The sequence below is a fragment of the Salvelinus sp. IW2-2015 genome, linkage group LG26 (genome assembly GCF_002910315.2).
Source record: "Salvelinus sp. IW2-2015 linkage group LG26, ASM291031v2, whole genome shotgun sequence".
Lineage (NCBI taxonomy): Eukaryota > Metazoa > Chordata > Actinopteri > Salmoniformes > Salmonidae > Salvelinus > Salvelinus sp. IW2-2015.
In genome coordinates this window covers 3,359,966-3,366,860 of record NC_036866.1, presented here as the reverse complement: position 1 = coordinate 3,366,860, position 6,895 = coordinate 3,359,966, and the positions used below count along the sequence as shown (strand labels likewise).

The 6,895-nt window shown below is 40.7% G+C and overlaps 1 long non-coding RNA gene across 1 annotated transcript; it reads right to left on the bottom strand.

The window, feature by feature from the left end:
* Positions 1-1,273: 1,273 nt before the first annotated feature.
* LOC111952321 (uncharacterized) lies at positions 1,274-5,865 on the bottom strand. The gene is made up of 3 exons (XR_002875709.2): positions 5,721-5,865; positions 3,655-3,779; positions 1,274-1,641 (listed from the first exon to the last, which is right to left on the bottom strand). It is a non-coding gene; the product is annotated as an uncharacterized lncRNA (long non-coding RNA).
* Between the last annotated feature and the right edge of the window lie 1,030 nt (positions 5,866-6,895).

The following is a 6,895-nucleotide window of genomic DNA, read 5'->3' as shown; positions in this document are numbered from 1 at the left end:
AACATCTGCCCCAACCATCTGCCTCCAGATGTCTGCATCTGGGTCTCGCCTTGTGCCTTGATAGATAGTTTCGGATTGAACATATGATGACCAAAGGCTAGTACTTCTGTGTGTTTATTATAATTAAGTCTATGATTTGATATTGATAGAGCAGTCTGACTGAGAGGTGGTAGTCAGCAGCAGGCTCGTAAGCATTCATTCAAACAGCACTTTACTACGTTTGCGAGCAGCACTTAGCAATGCTTGAAGCACAGCGCTTTTTATGACTTCAAGGCTATCAACTCCCGAGATTAGGCTGGCAATACTATAGTGCCTATAAGAACATCCAATAGTCAAAGGTATATGAAATACAAATGGTATAGAGAGAAATAGTCGACGCTTCATAATTCCTATAATAACTACACCCTAAAACTTCTTAAATGGAAATATTGAAGAACTGGGAATATTGAACCACCAGCTTTCATATGTTCTCATGTTCTGAGCAAGGAACTTAAACGTTAGCTTTTTTACATGGCACATATTGCACTTTTACTTTCTTCTCCAACACTTTGTTTCTGCATTATTTAAACCAAATTGAACATGTTTCATTATTTATTTGAGACTAAATAGATTTTATTTATGTATTATATTAAGTTAAAATAAAAGGGTTCATTGTTCATTCAGTATTGTTGTAATTGTCATTATTACAAATATAAAAATCGTCCGATTAATCGGTATCGGCTTTTTTTGGTCCTKCAATAATCGGTGTCYATATTGGCGTTAAATATCCACTGAAGAGTCACCATTAGAAGACAAAAATCTRTGAGGAGCTCAACCTCACCTTGTACTGTCTGCCCCTATAGCCTGCACACGACACAGGACCCGGATCACATTCCCATCAACAACTCCCGTCACCGGGGCAACAGAGGTCACAGGTCATGTCAGTGAACGATGACTTCAAAGAGGGATGGGTAAAAATACTTGAAAACATACGTAGGTAGATCTGGAGATGTTAAGACAGTCAAAAGGGTGAGAGCAAAGGTGTGTGAGAGCGTGCCTGTGTGTGTGTGCCCGCAGAGAGGGAGCTCTGACCTGCCCCAGTGTGATGGACCAGCGGTGTAGCGGCCCACTCCAGGCAGTTTCAGCAAAGCCTCAACCGTCCTGGGCATCTCTCCTCCCAGCTCTGATAATACCTGTACTACCCATCACAGTCAGACAGGACAACAAAAACAACACACCCTCAGAACTCACTACAGACAGAAAACACACGCTCAAAAGTTTATAACAACACAGTACATGTCACAACCACATCTCCAACTAAACAGACAGGCAAAGACCTAACATCTAAGATAAGATCCTATTTTTGACAGAGACAGAGGCAGTTGACAAAATTAACCAAAGAGTGCTCTCCACTTGTCATATTATACAAGTGACACGTTTGTGTTGTGGTAAGCCTTTCTTTTGCAAGAACATACAGTAAATACTATCTGCTATATATATATTCAGATCTTCCCCGGGAGTAGTACCCAAGCCCCGCCCACATCTGATTGACTTCCTGTGCAGATGAAAACCATGACAAGATGGTCAGAATTCATTTTAATCACCTCCAGTGTAGCTGCTGCAAGATCCTGTACTGTTGGCCACCGTTGGAAAAGAACCAGGCTAAAACACAACAAGAAGAAATCAATCCAAATGGCATTATTTATGTGTTTACTAAGTCTGCTCAAATTTACATTTTTGTCAGTTAGCAGGCACTTTTATCCAGTGACTTACAGGAGCGATTAGGGTTAAGTGCCTTGCTCAAGGGCACATCGACAGATTGTTCACCAAGTCGACTCAGGGATTCGAGCCAACAACCTGTTGGTTACTGGCCCAATGGTCTTAWCCGCAACGCTACCTGCCACCACAAATCAATCAGACTTCATACTAGACAGACAGACTGGCTTACATTCATCCACTAACAGTGTTGTAAAGTACRTAAGTAAAAATACTTTAAAGTACTACTTAAGTCGTTTTTTGGGGTATCTGTACTTTACTTCACTATTTATATTTTTGACAAATTTTACTTTTACTCCACTACATTCCTAAATAAAATAATGGACTTTTTACTCCATACATTTCCCATGATACCCAAAAGTACTCATTACATTTTGAATGCTTAGCAGGACAGGAACAGGGTCCAATTCACACACTTATCAAGAGGACATCCCTGGTTATCCCTACTCTATCTGATGTGGCGGACTCACTAAAAGCAAATGCTTCATTTGTAAATTATGTCTGAGTATTTGAGAGTGTGCCCCTGGCTATCTGTACATTTTAAAAACTTTTTAAAAAACATGGATTTTAGCAATTACATTTACTTTTGATACTTAAGTATATTTAAAACCCCTTTTAGACTTTTAGTAAAGTAGTATTTTACTCAGTGACTTTCACTTGAGTCATTTTCAATTAAGGTGTCTTTACTTTTACTCAAGCATGACCATTAGGTAGTAATCGATCACAGTGGCAACCTGGGTCTGCTGTAACATGATTTCRGAGACCCAAACTTGAGACGAAACGAGGCAGATAAATGACGAAAAGGCCCACTAGATAGATCATCACACAGAGCGGAGCATGCAGCCTCTGGTGTCCTGATGTTGATGTCCGGTTCTGTCAGAGCCTATTAAAGCTGCAATATGTAACTTTTTGGGRGACCTGACCAAATTCACATAGAAATGGGAGTTATAGATCTGTCATTCTCATTGAAAGCAAGTCTAAGAAGCAGTAGATCTGCTCTATGTGCAACAATTTCTATGCTTCCTTGTTCTTTACTTTCGGTTTTGTATAAGCCTGCCAGCTTCAACCACCTGAAAACACAATACTGTTGGTTATGGAAAATACATTTCATAGCAGTTTAGATGGTACAATGATTCTCTACACTATACGTGCTACACGTATTGAACCTTTAAGTCAAATCATATTCCTTGGGGGAACGCAAAATGCATTCTACCTAGCCTTTTCTATACCATATAGCAACTCATGGATTATATTCTAACACACTTTCCAATGGTATAAGGGAGTAAATTCGTACACATTTAATAATCATGATCATCAGTACAATAGAGTCAGTACAATAGAGACAGAAATTATATCATATATCATGTTCTATTAACACTGTGGTCAGTACACTCAGTGGCTATGGAACCCTGACCTGTTCACCGGACATGCTACCTGTCCCAGACCTGCTGTTTTKAACTCTCTAGAGACAGCAGGAGCGGTAGAGATACTCTGAATGATCGGCTATGAAAAGCCAACTGACATTTACTCCTGAGGTGCTGACCTGTTGCACCCTCGACAACCACTGTGATTATTATTATTATTTGCTGGTCATCTATGAACATTTGAACATCTTGGCCATGTACTGTTATAATCTCCACCCGGCACGGCCAGAAGAGGACTGGCCACCCCTCATAGCCCGGTTCCTCTCTAGGTTTCTTCCTAGGTTCTGGCCTTTCTAGGGAATTTTTCCTAGCCACCGTGCTTCTACACCTGCATTGCTTGCTGTTTGGGGATTTAGGCTGGGTTTCTGTACAGCACTTTGTGAGATCAGCTGATGTAAGAAGGGCTATATAAATACATTTGATTGATTGATCATGCCTTGAAACTGTGATGAGTGTATTATGTCATTCTCTTTACCATGGCTCTCCAGGGTAGCTCTCTATTCCCCTAGTCATACCAGTCCAGGAGATGTGTCCTGGATAGTGTGATGTCAGTAGGATCATGGAACGAATGACATGTAGACACAGCGGTCTCCATGGGCTCTGAGGGGAGGGAAGACATTACAGCATGACATTATGAAATCACAGATTTTCGGTTGTGGAAATCACTCAAATGAATCAAAACAGTCAATAGAGGGTCAAGGTAGAGGGAAAGAAAGAACAAATGTCAGACAAAGACACCGAGAGAGAGAAAGACAGAGAATTAAAGATTTGAGAGAGTGGGTGAGAGACAGTCAGAGAAAGAATAGAAGACTAGAACTAGAATGTTATTTGGTCCTAAACAGAGAGTACACAGTGGCAGAATACCTGACCACAGTGACTGACCCGAACTTAAGGAAAGCTTTGACTATGTACAGACTCAGTGAGCATAGCCTTGCTATTGAGAAAAGCTGCCGTAGGCAGACATGGCTCTCAAGAGAAGACAGGCTATGTGCGCCCTGCCCACAAAATAAGGTGGAAACTGAGCTGCACTTCCTAACCTCTTGCCAAATGTATGACCATATTAGAGACACATATTTCCCTCAGATTACACAGACCCACAAAGAATTTGAAAACAAACACAATTMTTTATAAACTCCCATATCTATTGGGTGAAATACCAGTGTGCCATCACAACAGCAAGATTGTGACCTGTTGCCACTGTGGCAACCAGTGAAGAACAAACACCATTGTAAATACAACCCATATTTATGTTTATTTATTTTCCCTTTTGTACTTTAACTATTTGCATATCGTTACAGCACTCTATATAGACATAATATGACATTTGAAATGTCTTTATTCTTTTGGAACGTCGTAAGTGTAATGTTTACTGTTCATTTTTATAGTTTATTTCACTTTTGTTTATTATCTACTTCACTTGCTTTGGCAGTGTTAACATACTTTTCCCATGCCAATCAAGCCCTTGAATTGATGCAAAAGTAGGCCTAGCTACAATACCTTCTTTCACAGTTTCTTTTGATATTTTCCGCGGTTTTGTCCAGCACAACTCTCTTCTCCTTCTGCATAGCTGATAGTAGCCTGCTAATAATAACATAAAATCTCCCTATTTTGGTACGTATGTAGGCTACAGTTGACAAATTCAACTAATTACTAGTGGAGATATTATCAACAATCAAAAACAATGTCCAATATTGTTCATGCAAAACTGATAAAGCAGTTTGTTTCATTTCAGTCAGTTCGCACAGATCTCTCCCGCCACTAGTGACTGAATGGCAGTTTACAACATTTGATGGGAGGGGATCGACGGTCAGTGCCATCTGCGATCCTTGGGTTCCCTAACATTAACCCATACCCTTACCTAATCCTAATCCTAACATTAACATGAACCCGTACCTTAAACATTTTAAATGTCAACTTCAATGGAGTAGGGACGTCCCAAGGATCCGTGGACCGACACCGTCTGTCTCAGCTATTAGCTAAAGCGTGACWTCCCCTAGAGCTCTCCGCTAAATGTAAAGGGGCATAGCCCACTTGCACCATTTTCTATTAAGGTATCTTTACTTTTACTCAAGTATGACAATTTGTTACTTTTTCCACCACTGTAGTCAATACCTTTGGGAGAGATATTGGGTCATTCAGCAGATGCTCTTATCCAGAGCAACTGACAGCCAGGGCCCTGTTTGAATAATTTACAAATGCATAATTTCTTCCTTGTTCCCTTGAGGTTAGCACATGTACGTGGTTTGATCTATACTATATTGGATACATGTAAGCAAGGTTACCACCCTATGACTTACACCAATGTAACCATTTTAGATTCAGTAGTCAAACGGAGCCATGGAGTATGCAGCTAACCATTATAGTGAAACCTAAAGATACATTCATATTTATACATTATATAATGTGTTATGTAATAAATATGACAATAATGACAGTAAAACTGAATGAATATTAATGACAGAACGGCGTTAAGAAAATGCACAACAACACGCAGGTGTTATTGCGGCTTCTTTTTTTATTATTCGTGCACTGAATAATTACCATTAGAAAACGGGGAGATGCCTCATACTCTGYTAAATACGCCCGCCTCTGGTTGGTTGTTCACCTAAAAGAAAAAACTATTTTCTCAAATCTGCCAGTCCAATCCAACCACAACGCCGTCTTTTCATGCTCTTGAACTCCACTGTTGAGGAACAGCTAATGCACAAAGAGGGGGAAAAACATAATGCAGAGGTCAAATTGAGCACAAATGCAGAGGTGGAGAAGAGCGCTCCCTACTGGACCAACAACACCACTTCAAGTTCCAGCAACATCTGGCGCTCCAAATCAAGGATCAATCAAGGCACGCTTAACTTGCTACTTCATGGTTAATTATTCTTATTATTTAAATTGTTTAATTGTAGAATACTTAAAGCTCAATTCCTGGCTGCCATTGGGTTACAATGATCTGTTGAGCAATTTCGAAAACTATTGTCGTCATATCCTATTTTTAGGTCACAATTATATTTACTATAGAGAACTAGGGAACGATAACTTTGACATTGGCTTTATTTATTCTTGCTCACAGTTTATACAAACTGAAGAAATGCAGAATTTACATAATCACACATTGCATACAGAATAGCACGAGGAAACGCTTAGAATACATAACACATGGCAAACATAATACAAACACTGTCACGCCCTGACCATAGAGAGCCCTTGGTTCTCTATGGTGTAGTAGGTCAGGGCGTGACTAGGGGGTGTTCTAGGTTATATATTTCTATGTTGGTGCTCTTGGTATGGTTCCCAATTAGAGGCAGCTGATGTTCGTTGTCTCTAATTGGGGATCATACTTAAGGGATATTGTTTTTGAGTAAGTGCATGTTGCACCTCAGTACTGCACGGTCGTTGTTTGTTTCTTGGTTTGTTTTAAGTTTCACTAAAAATAAAGATGTGGAACTCCGATCACGCTGCGCCTCGGTCCGTCTCTCCACACGGTCGTGACAGAATATCCCAACAACAAAGGACCAAGCAGCGTGAAAATGAGGTAAGGAAGTTTTGGACTTGGTAGGACATGAGAAGACACGAGACCCTTCCTTGGCGGGAGTCGCCAAGGAGCATAGGGGGACAGCGATGACGCCGGGGACCGCGGCCACAGAAACCCCAAGATTTTTGGGGGGGGCACATGGAGTGGTCGGCGGAGCAGCGGGGAGTGCCAGTGCCTGAATGGCAAA